The sequence below is a fragment of the Leptopilina boulardi genome, unplaced genomic scaffold, assembly GCF_019393585.1.
Source record: "Leptopilina boulardi isolate dan_hultmark-lab unplaced genomic scaffold, ZJU_Lbou_2.1 LbouV2_38, whole genome shotgun sequence".
NCBI lineage: Eukaryota > Metazoa > Arthropoda > Insecta > Hymenoptera > Figitidae > Leptopilina > Leptopilina boulardi.
In genome coordinates this window covers 864,154-882,650 of record NW_026137951.1, presented here as the reverse complement: position 1 = coordinate 882,650, position 18,497 = coordinate 864,154, and the positions used below count along the sequence as shown (strand labels likewise).

Below are 18,497 nucleotides of genomic sequence, written 5' to 3'. Positions count from 1 at the left end.
ACTTGTTTGAATGAATTTAAGAAATTTTTTTTCTGGTTTTCAAAATCAGAATTTATATTCTAGATTTTTATTTGTTTTGTAGATCAATTGAGATTTTTTCTAATTCTATTGATTAAGGCATTCTTAAGTATTTTTCTTTTCTTGTCAAGGATTTGTGATAGCTTTGAATGACAAAATGAAGAGAGATAAAGCAACAAAAAGAAAAAAAAAATCTTATAAAAATCCGTCTGGTTTTTCTTTCTATCTCGGGCCATTTCTCAGTTAGAGTGGCTCAAAGCTATATATATATATATAGTGATAAGGAGCTTTTAGAACTGGCAAAAGTAAATTTTTCTGATGTCAGTTTTCGAGCATTTATCACTTGCTTCTTCTTATCGACTCAAGTATAGAAAAAAGAAAAATAGGGGGCTGTGATTGAATGGCAAACACAGTATTTACTTACATCTAAATTCAAATCTAAAACTTATTACGAATTTAAATATATGTATAGCATTGGTGAAATTCTGCAATTAAATATTAAAATTTAAGAAAGGAAATTCATACATTAAATTTATCATTTGACAAATGGTGTTGATCTCGTATATGGTTCTTGACAGTTCTGAGGATTTTGATAACTTTGAGAAGCTTTTGGATAGTAAAGCTAGAGAGTAGGAAACTGGGGGGGATGCATCGGATGTTTTAGAAGCTGTAATGGATTATGAAGGAGATTCTACCCGGCCGGTGGATATAATGCGGCTTCTGTGCCACCGAAAGATCTACAGCAAGGCGGAGATAAGCTATGCCTCATATAAGTGTAGATGTTATCTAAAAGGGCTATAGGTCGTTGCCACTCTGTGCGCCATTGCGGCAGTTGTAAACGAGCGTGCAGTTTCCCGGGTATAATAAGCGCGAATCCTTCGCATGTATTATCTGCATAACTACATACCAAACCTATATCATTATACACCATTTCTCCTTTTCCTTCATCGTTTACTATACTGGGGGAATTTTTCTTTTCCCTACTGTTTTCCATCTCGTGTGGCGCTTTTCATACCCAAAAACCTTCATATCTCAATTTACAACATTTCTATATTCTCTCTCTCTATATATATATACATATATGGTCGTCCTTTACCATCCTTTATATATTCCTCCTGTTCCGCGTCGACGGACCGTGCAAACCCGAAAAGAGCTAAAAGCATGATAAAATGCAAAATCGCGTTGAATTTGGACGTCCTCCAAAATAAGATAAAAAAAGCCGCGCGCTTCTGCTTAAAATCACTTTGACAAAGGAATATCTAAAATCTATTCCGGTTTTCGATATAGTGGTTTTTATTGAAAACCGATTTAAACGCGGCAAATATCAAAAAGACATATAAAGTGCGAGTTGGGTATATTAGATAAGTCTTTTTTTTGTTCTCAATATAGATATAATATTTGATTGGAGATATTTTCCATTTTTGTGTCTATATGTAAAAAGATATTGTAAAAATAGTAAAATATCGGAAATTTGCAAAATTTTACTATTATTTAAATCGTAATTATTTTTTTTTTTTTATTCAAATGAAAAATATCAAAGATTTTCTCTATAACGCGTTTAATAATTATTAATCCAATTCTTAAAAAATTTTTTATTTGATTCAAATAATCCGGTTATTAAATAAATATTTAATTGAACCAAATAATTTTGATTTGAATTAAAAAAAATTTATTTGAATCAATAATAATTTCTGTATTTGAAACAAATCAACTTAAATAATAATTAAATATTTATTTAATATTAGTCAAGTAACGGATTATTTGAATCAAATAAAATTTTTTCTTCAATATCTAAAACAAAATATTAAAATATTGTTTCTTTATACCTTATGGCGAATGTGACATAGATCGCGTATAGTAATTTGTTAAACCTTAATGCTAAAGGGTTTTCATGCTATATATATATATAGGTGTTGAATTTAGTGATAAATGCATTTTGAACTGCAGAATGGGTACGTGGGAAACTCCGTAATTCACGACAAATGTGCAGAATGGACGCCTAGAGATTCGACTAAAGACCTGCATTGTTAGGCGTATATATCCGCATTGCCTCAAAAAAATGCCTTATATATACAATAAATATATATAATAATTTATAATCTATACAAATATATTTATATATATTTATGTAGTGCTCTTTAAATTTTAATTAGTTAAAAATAAATAATTAGTTAAATTCATTTTCGGATCATGTCAATCTAAAATTTCTGGTAAATTGAATTGTTCAATTTTTACTATTTTTTCAATTATTTTTCCACTTAAAATGAATAAAATTTTACCAAATTTTTACCATAAAAAATTAGTTATTTATAACTATTTCAGATTTAGGGAGTATGAAAAAACAAATTTTACTTTAATTCTATTTCAGTAGTAAAGTTCAGTTTTAGTTAGACAAAATATTAAATTCTTGTAATTTGAGAAGCGAATTTTGAATTTTTTTTACTTTATAACTAAAATGTACTTTATTAACAGAAAAAAATTTTTTTTTTCATTTTTTATCTTAGTAGAAAAAATCAATTTTAGTCAGACAGTACAATTATTATTAATATTCTCGTTATAAAGTAGTAAAAGTCGTTGTTATTATTATTATTAATTATTAAAATATTATTATTAATAATAAGAATAATATTAATAATAATTAATTGATAATAATAAATAAATAATAATTTATTTCATTCTATACTCAGAGTTTTTATAAACTTTTTGCTTTCGTTAAAACAAATATTCCGCTCTTTTAAATTGATAATATTAATAATAAATAATATTTTTTATATAATTTTTAAAGTTTTTTTTTAATGGCAATTAATTAATGCAATACATGTGAATTTTTTTTTTTTTTTTTTTTTTTAATATATATTAGAGCTTATTTTCAAAAAGCAATAAATCTTTGCGGCAATGGGGTGAATATTTTATGCCGGATCAGTGCATTGGTCGCAATACATGAATCACATCACCTCCCCTCCCTGGAGGCTAAAGTTTTTTATTTTGTCAAAAAAAAAAAAAAAAAAATTTTTTTTATTTGTTATTTTTGCATTCCCAACAGAATATGTAATTAAAATTTGCGCGGACTTGCGATTATTATGCGGCGAGGCCGCTGACACGTGAAATCATGCAAAATGTTGGGCGTAAGAGCTTGTGCCGTCAGCCACCGTCTCTCAACAGTGCACGGTTAATGCGCTGGAAGTGAAATAGCAGCTGTCGCATTTGAATTTGCGTGGTCCTCGCACTATATGGGAAATAAACCGTTGAATTCGTATAACAAAAAAAAAAAAAAAAAGAAAGAAAGAAAATAATCTATAACCACTCGCGTTTGATATGCTAATATGTAATTTGCGCTTTAAACAAATCAATTTTTTGCATTTTCCCTCCCATTGTATATATACAAAAAAAATATCATTGCATTTAAATTTAAAAAAAAAATTTTGAAATCAATTTTTTTTTTTTGAATAAAAATTAGATTTTCTTAAAGATTGCATACTGGAATACATATCGAAAGATTATTTCAAACTTCAAAGTGATCGAAGAATTTTGTTCCTTTTATGCCTCTTTTGAAAATGTTGAATCAGCAGATAGTCAAATGATCTGAAAAAAAATTTTTTTTTAAAAAACTATTTTAAATTATGTATTCAGTAGAAGTTCTATTTGATTATTTAGAGAAAAATTTTATTTTTCACAAAGAATATATATATGTATATACATATATCTTTTTTCTGAAGCAGGTATTAATTTAGTTTCTGTCCGCGAGAAAAAGCTCATGAACAAGGAGAAAGTTTTCTATACCTAGGAAAGTTTATTTTAATGAATTTATGTTGGTTAGAGCAATCTAACTTTTTGTCAGGCAGTATACATATATATATGTATATATAAAATGAAAATCGTGAAATGTGGTCCACTGAAACAAATGACGAAAGGTTGGAAAACATTATAGGTGAAAAGTCAAAAGGGTTGTATAGGTAGAGAGAAACGATTTGAGAAATGAAGAATAGTTTATAAGCTTTCGTTTCGAGGGTTCTCTCTCTCTCTCTTTCTCTCGACAACTCCATCTCATTGAACAATACTGGGGTCTCCAATGTAACGAATTCGAGATTACATTCCCGTTTACTTTTAATCAAGCACAGTCGCACGATGAAAGTTTTCTTCAGGGAAAATGAAACGAGCACTCTTTTCTGTCGGCAGCAGCGTCACGTCGAGAACTCGTTGACGATAGTTCATTTATTAAGAAAAGAACCAGATTTTATCTCGGGGAACATCATCCTAATACTTCTTCTTCTTCTTTTTTTTCACCTCTCTCTAAAAACCGGCAAAGTATCTTTCTCTCTTAAAAGAAATAGAATTTTCCAGTTGAGCATAAAATAAATCTACCGACAATGGACACTATATTCAGAAACGAGGTTCTTCTTTTTTTTTTCCTCCCCAGAAAAAGATTTTCTATTATTAAGTATTAAAAAATACTTTGTAAATTTTAAGGGGAACTGAATTGGTCATTAACCACTTAGAAAGAAAAGTTCGTATAATGAGTCGCTAGAGGAATGCTTTTCTTTTATATATATATATATATATATAGTTATAGATTCTTTTTAAATATGTACTAACTATAAAAAAGTTTCTTAATTGATAATTAGAAGCTTCGACAGTAGTTTTCAATTAAGCTTCATATATAATCTTAATTAATATATAAGTAATATTGATTATAATCAATAATAATTATTATTATTATATAAAATTAATTGCATTACATACCTATTATAATTATAATATATTTATATATAGTATATTGTACTATATAATTATTACCCCTAATTATATTATTAATTAAATAAATAATTATATATTAACTGAAAAAAAATTTATTTTTATTCAAATAATCGAATACTTGTCTATCAAATAAATTTTTACTAGAGTCAAATAATTTTTATTCGAAATAAATGTTTATTTAATAATAGATAAGTAACCGATTATTTGAATCAAATAAATTTTATTTTTTGTGTAATATAATTGAGGTGCATGAATTTCTCATACAAAACATTAATTAGAATTTTTATTTTATAGTATTTTATATTAGAATTAATTAGATTATTTTGACGAATTTTTAATTTTCCAATACAAATTTGAGATTTTCTTTTGTATACGAATTTTTATATAAAATATTTTTAGTTACCAAATTTTAATTTAAACAGAATTCTCATTCAATGGAATTTTATGTTATTCGAATTTTTAAATGACAGAAATTTCAATTCACCGAATTTTAATTTGTCCGAACTTTTATTTGTATGAATTTTTAATTAATAGAATTTTTATGACGCCAAATTGAACAATCACGATTTGTTTTTTAAGAATTTTGAATTGTCCAATTTTAAAAATTGCACCAAAATCTTTCTGTCGATTGTTATGTAATTTCGGACAAATGAAAATTCGGTGTCTTAAAAATTCTATTTCTATTTATAAACAGTTAATGAATAAAATAATAATGAAGCCAGACAAAATTTTTTATCAATATTTTTTTTTTATATATACAGAATAGAAAATATTTAAATTATATATTTGTTTATTATTAGAAATTATCTTATAATTTGGAAATTAAATTTTGACTCGCGACATAAATTATAAAATATTTATATAAAATATTCTGATCTTCCAATTTTAGAAATAATATTATTAAATAAAAAAATCTATCCGTTATATAATATAATTAAAATAATTGGTTTTTGTATTTTTGAATGACAATCCATTAGAATGTCTGGTCTCATTAAAATAATTATCATATAATAAATATTTTGTAACAGAAATAATAGAAAATTTGAAATTTATTATTAATTTGTGATTATAATGAAACGTGAACTTTGTATTTCATAAAATATATATCTGACTGAGAAACATTTGAACAGTAAATGTCAATTGTTATTTATATAACATGGTATAAAAGTTACATTTAGAAATACTTTTGTAACTTTATTATTCCATAAAAGTTTTCTTTTAGCTAATTTTCGTATTTTATGATGTCATAAAAAATTCTAAAAAGTGATTTCTTGTTGGAAATCTAATGAAATCTAGGATCGGACAACAAACAGTACTTTTGATAGTAAAGTCGTAAACTTGACAGGATTCTGCACTTTTCTTTTAGTTTCATCTTTAGAGCTGAAAATAACAATAATAATTCGAAATGCTTGTTTGTCACTCACTTTGCTATATACTCATTTTTGTTCGTGCTTTATATTTATTTCGTCTGGCCTTTACATTATGAGATTAAGTCTCAAGTTATCCCAAAAAAAAATGCTTCCCTCGTGAATTTCTCTTTTCTTTGAATATACTTGGTTTCTCTCTCCATTTTCTTTTTTTTTGAAAATAATTTTAAATATGTGATTTGTTCAAATTTTAATTAAATAATAGTTAAAATTACGTAGTAATAGTATTATATAAAAAAAATTATTTTATTCGAATACTCTTGATTATTTATCAAATAAATATTTTTTTGAACCAAATAATTTTTAGAATTAGTATTAGTATCAATAATTTCTGAATTTAACAAATAATTAATACTTATTATTCGGTCCAAGTAAATATTTATTTGATAATAGTCAATTAACTGAATTATTTCAAATATAATTTTTTTAGATTCATTATGGATATAAATTAAATTTGATTTTTATTATATTTGAAAACTGTACTAAATCGTCGTTTATCACGTAAAGTCAAAAAAACAGAATGACACTAAAACTAAGAAAAATATGGCCAAAAATGGAACTATATAGGGTATATTTGACGTCGTTCAGTCGGAACTTAAGGTTCATCACTCACGTGCGAACAAACTTTATATCCCAAGCATCGTTTTACGGGGTGACGTTGCAAGTGCGATTTTACAACCTTTGGTGCAGATTAATCTCACTCCACGTATTTTCAAGAATGAAGTGTTAAAAAAAGCCACGAGAGATACGTGACGTTTTTTTTAAAAAAAACAGAAAAACGCTTTTGGCTTTTTTTTCATTGAAAAAAATTGATATTATTAAAAATAAAACTATATTTTCAAATTAATTATAATTATAAAAAATCGATGATGAAAAAAAAAAAATTCTAGACAGTATAAATTTTCAATGGAGGACGAAAGGTGTGATATCAGATCCGGTTTTCGCCCCAATTTTTTTTTTTTTTTTTTTTGTAACGCCTCAACTTTTCAAGTGTGTAGCCTGTTCGATGCAAAGGCGCGATTTCCTTCTCTCAACTATAGTAAGATGGAGTTTAAAGTGTTATGAATAATAAAGCGAGATGAGTTACAAGCAGCTGAGATCTTATCGGTGCCACTGTCAACATCCAACTAATATCACGTACAACGGTGGCAGGTTAATTGAAACGGTCTCAGGTTCTAAGCAGCATTTTGAAGAGCTTAAATCACGTTCGCACAACATTGCACGATCCCCATATATATATATATAAAGCTTCTATAAAGCTCTAAAACTTTCAACCTTTCGACCTATTCTCCACCGCGAGAATCGACAGACCGGTCTGTGATTGGTTAAGAACTTGCGGAAAGAAAACCTATATATATATAGATAGAGAATAGGCTATTACATGTCATTGTGATTTATTCGAGTTGCATGCTTCTTCACAGAAAGGCAAGTTACGACTTTCTGTTTACGAAAAGGGCAAAAAGAAAATCAAATTGAAAGATTTAACAACTCGAGCGACTCTTTTATTGAATTCAAAATTTGATTAAGGTTTCCTTTTTTTTGAAATTAAAAAAAATAGAACAAGAATTCAAAAAAAAAGGTTTTAAAAACATTTTAAAAGAAAATTATCAAAATAAATAAAAATATACACACAGAGAAATTTGTCTCACAGCCTAATAAATATTTATTTGATTCAAATAAATTTTTATTTGATTTAATTAAATTTTTATTTAATTTAAATAAAAAAATTTTATTGACACCAAATAGGGCTAGTAGGCTGTGAGACAAATATATACGTTTATTTAACTCAAATATATATTTGGTTCAAATAAAACATTTCTCTGGGTGTAATAATTATTTGGTTCAAGTAAATATTTATTTGATAATATAGTCAAGTAATCGAGTAATTGAATCAAATAAATTTGTTGTTTTTCAGTGTAAAAGATTTAGTTAATTTAGGAAAATATATTGGAAATTAGAATTCGATAGAGGAAAATAATTGTGCAATTAAAATAAACGTGAAATTCTATTCATCTGTTGGTCATTATCACTTTTGTAAATAGACCACAAGGGAGATTTTGGTATAATAGTAAGATTATTCTGAAAAAGAAGCGCACACCGGCAAACGTTGCATATTCTATGGGGGCTAAAACCTTTTTCTCGAATTCGCTGATGCAGCCATGCTGATCACGACTTTGGTTCACTCTCTCTCTCTCACTATCTCTCTTTTCATTCTCCGCCCTCCGAAAAAAGTTTCAGCTCGTTTTCAAAGTCCTCTCGCTCTACGATCCAGGTGGGAGAACGTGTCGACAAGTCGTTAGGAGACTCGAAAGAATTACGTTGGGTTGTAAACTTGAATTTCCAAAGCAAGACCCACGTCGCGAAAGGATAGTAGCGCATAAATTTTCTGTTTCAAGCGCGCGCCCAACGAGAGTCCTCCTTTCTTTGTATGTGTGTGTGTGTGTTTCTAGTTTTCTTCTTTTCTCTATTCCAACAAACTTTGAAAAATTTTCCACTGTTCATATAGATGTGCAATAAAATTTTTTATTCGGAAACTTTACGACTAACTTTATGCAAACAGAATTTACAGTTATTGTAACAAACAATGGTGGTTTTATTGTTCTTTATATATATATATATAGTAACTAAATTATCGTAAATTGGTATTACAAATTTTATTTGAATATTTTTTTCATATTTGTTATTTTAATTTTTTTTTTCGACGTAATGGAATTTATTTTACAATGAAAACAAAAATTTATATGATTCAAATAATTGGTTACTTGACTATATTGTCAAATAAATATTTATTTGAAGTAAATAATTTTTATTTGAATTAAATAAATTAAAATGATTTTTTATTTGAAACAAATATTATTTAATTGACTCAAATAATAATAGCGAATTTAAATTTAAAATTTCGAAATTTTTTGTCCACTTTGGTTCATTCTAGGTAGGATGCTGTTCGTCCATTCAAAAATCGACCAAATAGACCAAAAATGGACTGTCCCAAGATGGTGCAATATCTTGAGATACCTCCTGTGGTATTCCCGATATTTTATCTCGAAAATTTCGAAATTTTTTGTCCACTTTGGTCCATTGTAACTCGGATGCTGTTGGTCCATTCAAAAATAGATCAAATGGACCAAAAACAGATTTTCCTAATATGATGCAATATATTCAGATATCTTTTGTGATATCCCCGAGAGTTTATCTCGAAAATTTAAAATTTCGAAATTTTTTGTCCACTTTGGTCCATTGTAGCTCGGATGCTGTTGGTCCATTCAAAAATAGATCAAATGGATCAAAAATAGATTTTCCTAAAATGGTGCAATATATTCAGATACCTTTTGTGATATTCCCGAGATTTTATCTCGAAAATTTAAAATTTCGAAATTTTTTGTACACTGGTTTATTCTAGGTCGGATGCTGTTGGTCCATTCAAAAATCGACCAAATAGACCAAAAATGGACTGTCCCAAGATGGTGCAATATCTTGAGATACCTCCTGTGGTATTCCCGAGATTTTATCTCGAAAATTTAAAATTTCGAAAATTTTTGTCCACTTTGGTCCATTGTAGCTTGGATGCTGTTGGTCCATTCAAAAATAGATCAAATGGACCAAAAATGGACTGTCCCAAGATGGTGCAATATCTTGAGATACCTCCTGTGGTATTCCCGAGAGTTTATCTCGAAAATTTCGAAATTTTTTGTCCACTTTGGTTCATTCTAGCTCGGATGCTGTTGGTCCATTCAAAAATAGATCAAATTGGTCAAAAATAGATTTTCCTAAAATGGTGCAATATATTCAGATACCTTTTGTGATATTCCCGAGATTTTATCTCGAAAATTTAAAATTTCGAAATTTTTTGTCCACTTTGGTCCATTGTAGCTCGGATGCTGTTGGTCCATTCAAAAATCGACCAAATAGACCAAAAATGGACTGTCCCAAGATGGTGCAATATCTTGAGATACCTCCTGTGGTATTCCCGAGATTTTATCTCGAAAATTTAAAATTTCGAAATTTTTTGTCCACTTTGGTCCATTGTAGCTTGGATGCTGTTGGTCCATTCAAAAATAGATCAAATGGACCAAAAATGGACTGTCCCAAGATGGTGCAATATCTTGAGATACCTCCTGTGGTATTCCCGAGAGTTTATCTCGAAAATTTCGAAATTTTTTGTCCACTTTGGTTCATTCTAGCTCGGATGCTGTTGGTCCATTTAAAAATAGATCAAATGGATCAAAAATAGATTTTCCTAAAATGGTGCAATATATTCAGATACCTTTTGTGATATTCCCGAGATTTTATCTCGAAAATTTAAAATTTCGAAATTTTTTGTACACTGGTTCATTCTAGGTCGGATGCTGTTGGTCCATTCAAAAATCGACCAAATAGACCAAAAATGGACTGTCCCAAGATGGTGCAATATCTTGAGATACCTCCTGTGGTATTCCCGAGAGTTTATCTCGAAAATTTCGAAATTTTTTGTCCACTTTGGTTCATTCTAGCTCGGATGCTGCGTTGGTCCATTCAAAAAGTGCTCTATAAATCTCTTTAGACAAGTACTTTTCTGTTTATTAAAATTTATTTATTTTAAAATATTTTTATTCTTATAAATAAAATAAGTAGACACTCTCGCGATCGTTTTTGTTTTTTTTTTTTTTTTATAAAGCGAACTGCATTATATGCGACGTTGCAGTAGCAGACAGTCGAAGACGGAGACGACAATTCTGTCGGAGGACAAACAATGGCTGAAAGAGCTCTTTCCACGCCTGCCGGCAAATACGGGCCCTCATTAACGCACTTACCCCTAATTATAGCGCTCGAGACACTCTCTTGACTCAACTTCGAGCCAACCCTCTCTCGTAGCACTCTTTAATTTGGCTTTCATACCAACTAAATATTTAGCACCCCTATCATCCAAAATTCAAGGTTTTCATTTTAAATATACCATCAGCATTTCATTACAAAAAAAAATATATTTAGGTGGAAACTTTTTTTTTATTTTGTAAATTATGAATGTAGTTTCTTTTTGGTTATTCGATTACTTTAGGTTTAGTCTCGATGCGACATTTATTTTTGTCAAATTTGGAAATGAAATTTTTTATAGCTTTCTATATTTTATTATTCCGGTGCAAAATTTCAGTACTTGTCAATCATTTCGTTTCGAAAATTTTTGAATTTCATTGTCTAGAAATTATTGTCAGTTTATTTTAATTTTATTTTTAAGTATAAAATAATTATTAAATAAAAATCTTATAAAATGAATTTTAATTAATTAGAAAATTAATTTGTTTTTGCAGATTCTATCCTCGATGGCTTGAAGGACACAAAATTCTCCAGTTGCAGGCTTTTTAGAACTCGGTCTATTTTTACGGTTATTTTTCACATTTTCCGAATGGAAATTTAACTTGAAAGTAGGGATCTCCGAGGGCTATTTAGTTTGAAAGAATCTCCTTGAAGCTGAAAATTCGTTATTAAGGTAAATATTATTACAATATTTATTGATCAACAAATTACAATGATTTTAATGTCCTGTCAATGTTTTTTTTTTTTTTTTTTATTATTATTTATATTGGACCCAATCACTTTTTTTTGGATGAATTTGAGTGACACTTTTAGATTGCATTCTCTGTAATCTAAAAAGCAATTGTGATCGGATGCGCATTTTTTCGCAGTATTTCTTGTTGATTCGGGCAAATTGGAAAGTACGAGAGACGAATTCGAAGCCAAAATTCAGGGTGGCAAGTTCTGCCACTCGAAATTGACCCACTTCGAAACATCGTTGCTTTTACCAACCACGGGGTTTGTTTGCTGGCCATCAGCTTTTACAAACGCGGCGGCTCCATTTCAGTTGCAACTAACTTTCCAATCGGTGTTTACCTCAATACGTGTCTGAACTTCCCATTGGCGGTACCTTAGTGCAGAAAACTTTTTAATTTACCGTCTGTCCTTCACTTTCTAACTAATCTCCAGTTTCAACTTTGATTGCCCGATTATACTAATAAAAACACTATTTTCTTCTTGGGGGGGAGGGGGTCACATTTTGAAAATTATATTTCTTTTATTCTTTTTAATATATAATTTTCCAATTAATTAATGATAAATATTTATAAAATTTTTTATTAACAAGAATTTTATTATATACAATATCATTATTTTTTATTTGTCAAAAATTTTTATCTTACAGAATTTCTCTTTACACAGTTTTTTTATTTATAATAATTCCAATTAAATCGAATTTTAAGTGATTCTAATTTTTAAATGTCAGAAATATCCAATTCTCCGAATTTTTGTTTGTACGAATTGTCATTTGTTAGATTTCTGAAAATGCCGGATTTTTCATTTGTCCGAAATTGTAAATTGTCCGAACAAACAATCGTCAGTAAAATTTCGGCGCGATTTTCTTGATAATTTCTGATTGGTCAGTTTTAAAAAATCGCGCCGAAATCTTACTGCCGTTTAGTTTGTTCGGACAAATGAAAATTCGTCGTTTTAAAAATTCTATCAAATAACAATTTGTGCAAATAAAAATTCGGACAATATTGAAAATTTTTACATTCAAAAATTTGAATCACTTAAAATTCAGTTGAATGAGAATTAAATTCGGTACCTAAAACTTTGCTTAAAAATAGAATTCTGTTAAATGTTGATTCGAAAAATAAAAAATTCGTTTATAAAGTAATTATATGCAATAAAATTGTTAAAAATGAAAATTCTGTTTAATGATTTTTATGGGATAATCATTGTGTACAGTTTTCATGTATAGAGTTTGTGTATAGAATTAATACCACCCCAAAATATAAAGCTTGAAATTTATTTTATAATGAAGTAATAAATTATATGTTTATTATAATGTTAATGATAGAAACGATAAATTTGAATAAAAACATAATCATAACTGAAAGATTTAAATAATGCGAAAGTAGTTTTTTAAAAAAATGCTACTCTTTAAAAATGTCGTTAGTGGGTATTAATTTTTTTTTTTTTTTCTTAATTTATTATTATTTCGTGTTTGCGATTTGTGTGTAACTCGGTTGATATATACGTTTTGAAACGTGCCTGTTATCGGAAGTAGTTCAATAAATTTTGCGATCAAGGAACAGTTAACGAGATACACTCGAGGTGATAGAGTTTCACTATACACGCAATCATTGCAAAAGTGTTTACACTAGGATCGATGTAAACATCTTTGAATTTTTTTTTCTATTTTGTACACGATTCTTTGTCATTCACTCAAAATAAAAACAAATATTTAATAACAAAACAATTTTTTTTTATTGTTGCTACGGGAATTTTTAGAAAAATCAGGGAAGAATACTGGAAAAATGATTTTAAATATGTAAATTTTATTTTTGTGTAACAATTTTTTTTTTCGTACAATAAATAATTGTTAGCATATATATATAAACTGTTTTAGAAAATAATTATATATTTAATTTAATTTTACGAATTTTTTATTTTTCAGTTTATTTACAAATAAAGGACAGGACGGATTTTTGCAGAAGTAAAGGAAACAGAGATCTTTGATAGTGGTCCATAGAAGGTTTAGGAGAAGGAAATTTACTCAACGTGGGATTTGCCGATCGGTGAGTCGTTATTTATTTAATCATTTGCATGATTGAGAATTTTTGAGTTTAGGTATATGATGGTCGTTTCGCACGGTACGTTAACCATAGCCTAGGTCTTTAGGTTCGATAGGTTTATTTCTTAACTTTGTCCATTAGTTTTTGGATTCACATAGTAAAAATTGCAAATAATTTTTAATTTAAAATTACGTTTTACTTTTAACTTTAATGAAGTAAAAGTTTTATTTTTAAATTGTAAAAAGAAATTTTCTTTTTGGCGCACGCTTTCTCGTTTAAAATTTTGACGATATGGCGCATACGATGATTGAAATGTTATTGGATCTCATCCAATACTAACGCCGGATGTCTTCCTCTTCAACACCACGCCCAATCCTATTTCCTCTGTCTAGTGAACAGTAACATCAGTCTTTTGAGCTTCCATCCCTTTGCTCATTTAATGTTTTATTTAGCCGAAACGAATAATTTTTAAATGAAAAAAAAAAAAAATGTTTGAACAAGAAAAATTCAATTCAAATCTTTAATTTGTTTTTTTGGGGCGCATGAATATCCCATAAAAATCATTAGCTAGAATTTTCATTTGTATGAATTTCATTTGACAGAATTATTTTTTAGACGAATTTTAATTTTTCGAATTAGTATTTGAGTTATCTTCTTTGTAAACGAAATTTTATTCAACAATTTTCAGGTACTGAATTTTCAATTAACATCATTTTTGTTTTAACAAATTTTTTTGTTCTCCAACTTTGTATTTTAAAGAATTATAATTTAAACCAATTTTAATTTATCAAAATTCTAATTCAACAGAATTTTAGTGATTCGAATTGTTTAATGTCAGAATTTTTAATTTATTGAATTTTCATGTGTCCGAATTTTTGCTTTTACGAATTTTCATTTAATAGAATTACTAAACCAGCGAATTTTCATTTGGCAGAAATTACAAATAGCGGAACAAACAAAAGTCAGAAAGATTTCGGCATAGTTTTTAAAACAGACCAATAAGAAATTATTAAGAAAATTGTGATTGGTCTATTTTAAAATTGGCGCCGAAATCTTTCTGACGTTTGTTTGTTCGGACATTTGTAATTTCTATCAAATGATAATTCGGTATTTTAGGAATTCTGTCAAATAAAAATTCGTGTAATTAAAAATTCTAACACATGAAGATTCGATAGTTTAAAAATTCTAACATTATACAATTCGAATCACTAAAATTCTGCTGAATGAAAATTTTGATAAATTAAAATTGGTTTAAATTGTAATTCTATAAAATAAAAAGTTGGATAACAAAAAATTTGGTAAAATAAAAATTATATTAAATTAAAATTCGGTACCTGAAAATTATGTTGAATAAAATTTCTTTTACAAAGAAGACATCCTCAAATGCTAATTAGAAAAATGAAAATTCGTCTAAAAAAAAAATTCTGTCATATGAAATTCATACAAATGAAAGTTCTAGCTAATGATTTTTATGAGATATTCATGCGCCCCGTTTTTTTTGTATATTTAATTTTAAATTATATTTTTTAATTTTTGAAATTGAAAAAATTGAATAATTTTGTGATTTGAATTTAATTGGACGTATTTTAAATGAATTTAAAGGTATATTTATGAAAATCAGAGTGTAGAGTTTATTCAAAGGCAAAGGTTTCAAGACTATAGCTGGAAAACAGCTGACTTAAGCACCTTGGTGCTCAGACAAGGAGGGTTCTCTCAGTCGCGGCGTTTCCATCCACTTGTGTACTTACCGACGCCATCTACTCACCCTTTTGACCACGGTACAACCCGGAACATGTACATGCTCTGAATAAACACATACGCGAGTTTATAAACACAACATTGCCATGTTCACCTTGGCTTGGGTGTGTATATATATATGATCTTATATATTGTAGGTGCATAGCCACGCTCAGCCACTTTCTGACACCTTCAAATTGACGTTGCAAATTTTTTTTTTTTTTGAGAGAGAGGTCGAGAGAATTTACTCCAAGTGTCATTTTTAATTAAGTTATTTTTGTGTTAGTAGAGAAAATAACTTTAAGTCAAAAAGTTACAAAATTATCGAAAATGTTGATAACAGTAGTAAAAGTGTGTTTTAGTCAGACTAAAAATTCTATGTTGAAACAGTAGTGAAAGACAAAATTAGTCAGACAATCTTTTCATAATTTTTGTCATATGTGTATCAGTAGTAGACTTTTCAAAATTTTTGCAAATAATGAAATTAGTAGTAAAAGTATGTTTTTGTTACACTAAATTTCTGTATAGTATTAGTAGTAAAAGTAATTTTCAGTTAGACAATCGTTTTAGAATTTTTGTGATTTTTGTATCACTATAGTAAAAGTAACTCTAAATTTTTAGATATTTTTATTAGTAGTAAAAGTATGTTTTAGTCAGACATTATATGTATATAAAAAATTCAGTAGTAAAAGACAGTTACAGTCAGACAATTTCTTCAGAATTCTTATAATTTCTATGAATCAGTAGTAAAAGTAACTTTTTAGTCAGATTTTTCAAAATTCTAGAAAATTTTGGCATCAGTAGTAAAAGTATAATTTTATCAGACAAAATTTTCTCTATAAATTCAGTAGTAAAAGACAATTACATCCAGACAAACATATCAGTATCAGTTGTTAAATTAACTTTAAGTTAGACTTATTAAAATTTTCGAGAGAGTTGGTATCAGTAGTAAAAGTATAATTAGGCAGACGAAATTTATATATAGTGTCAGTAGTAAAAGATATAATATCACAGAAAATTAAAAGGTATTAAAATAAGTTGCAACGCTTATTATTTTAATCCAATTTTGCTTATTTTAATCCATTTTGGTATTAAAATAAGCAAAATTGGATTAAAATAATAAACGTTGCAGCTTATTTTAATGCCTTTTAATTTTCTGTGATGTCAGTCAGACAATCGTGTCAGAATTTTTATAATCATTGTATCAGTAGTAAAAGTCTGCTTTAGTCAGCCATAATTACTATATAGATGCAGTAGTAAAAGACTATTATGTCCAGACAATCTTTTCAGAAATCTTATAATTATGTTAATCAGTGCACGGAAAAAAAGAAAAAGTAATTTTTACTACTTTCACAGTAAAACGGGAACTGTCCGAAGTTTCTGCGCATCTCTCGCAACTTTTATTCCAAAAATAGTAAAATTTACTCCAGAAATAGTAAAAATTACTACGGAACAGTAAAATTTACTACAAAAATAGTAAATTTTACTAATTTTTTTAGTAAAAGTTGCTAGAGATGCGCAGAAAATTCGGACAGTTCCCGTTTTACTATGAAAGTAGTAAAAATTACTTATTCTTTTTTTCCGTGTAGTAAAAGTAACTTTAAGTTAGATTTTTCAAAAAATTCTTGAAAATAATAACATCAGTAGTAAGTGTATTTTTTTGTCAGACAAAATTTATATATAGTATCAGTAGTAAAATACATTTTCAGTCAGACAATCGTTTTAGATTTTTTTAAAATTTTTTGTATCAGTAGTAAAAGTAACTCTAAATTTTTTAGATATTTTTATTAGTAGTAAAAGTATGTTTTAGTCAGACGTAACATGTATAAAAATTCAGTAGTAAAAGTCAGTCACAGTCAGACAATTTTTTCAGTTTTATAATTTATGAATCAGTGGTAAAAGTAACTTTAATCCAGATTTCAAAAGTTATCGATAATATTAGCATCAGTAGTAAAAGTATGTTTTAGTCGGACAAAAGTACTATATAGATTCAGTAGTAAAAGACACTTATAGTCAGACAGTCGTGTCAAAATTTGTTATCAATAGTAAAAGTTCGCTTTAGCCATATAAATTTTTCTCTATTTTTTTTGTTAGCAGTAGTAAAGGTCAGTTTTTGTCAGACAGAATTTTTTAAAATTTTAGTATAATATTCGAATTTTTCGATATTAGTAGTAGAATTCCATTTTAATAAGGGAAAATTTCTTCTAATTTTCATAATTTTATTATCAGTGACAAGTGTTTCAAGTCAGACCTTCGAAATATTTAGAATTTTTTTTTATAAGTAGTGAAATTCCGTTTATGTCAGACAAAATTTCTTTGAATTATTTAAATACTTGGAAATTTTTCGTAAGTAGTGAAATTCCGTTTAAGTAAGACAAAATTTCTTCGAATTATTAAAATTTCGCTAACAGTCATAATCAGTATTTTTCCCCGAAATCTTAACAAAAGAAGAGTATTTTCTGTGAAAGAATTTCACGTAGGAATTTGAAGTTGAGTTTATAGCTGAAGAGTAGAGGTGGTCACTGTATTCTGTAACATGTGATTTAGAGCCACATGGAGTAATGTATAAATGGTACATTTTTGTAGCCACTATAAATGAGAGAGAGAGAGAGAGAAAGAGAAAGGCAAAATATCACGAGCGACGACGACGACAACGACGACGACGAAGTATAAATCGACGAAGCGCAGACAATAAAGTTGGGTGTAAAGGCGTGATTGAATACGAGAAAGGCTTTAAAAACAGCTGCTAAAAACAGCGGGATATTGCACCTATTATTTTTTCAACATCGCACTTAATGTCCTTTCAATATCCCAAAAATCCTTTGATCCCTCGTAAACTCTCTCCTTCTCTCTCACTCTCCTCTTCGCGGTTCATTTGACATCTTTACTTTTCTATATATGCGCGTTGGTTTACTCTCATTTTAAGATCGCACACACACACACACTTTCAATACTAATCTTTTATAGTCAGTAAACATTTTTTTTACACATA

General features: G+C 28.0%; 1 long non-coding RNA gene across 1 annotated transcript in view; it reads left to right on the top strand.

The window, feature by feature from the left end:
• The window catches only part of LOC127288225 (uncharacterized), a 72,105-nt gene that overhangs the window by 1,330 nt on the left and 52,278 nt on the right, over nucleotides 1-18,497 (top strand). Inside the window, exons 4-5 of the long non-coding RNA XR_007844005.1 lie at nucleotides 11,486-11,664; nucleotides 13,651-13,771. This is a non-coding gene — a long non-coding RNA (uncharacterized LOC127288225). The remainder of the gene's footprint in view (nucleotides 1-11,485; nucleotides 11,665-13,650; nucleotides 13,772-18,497) is intronic.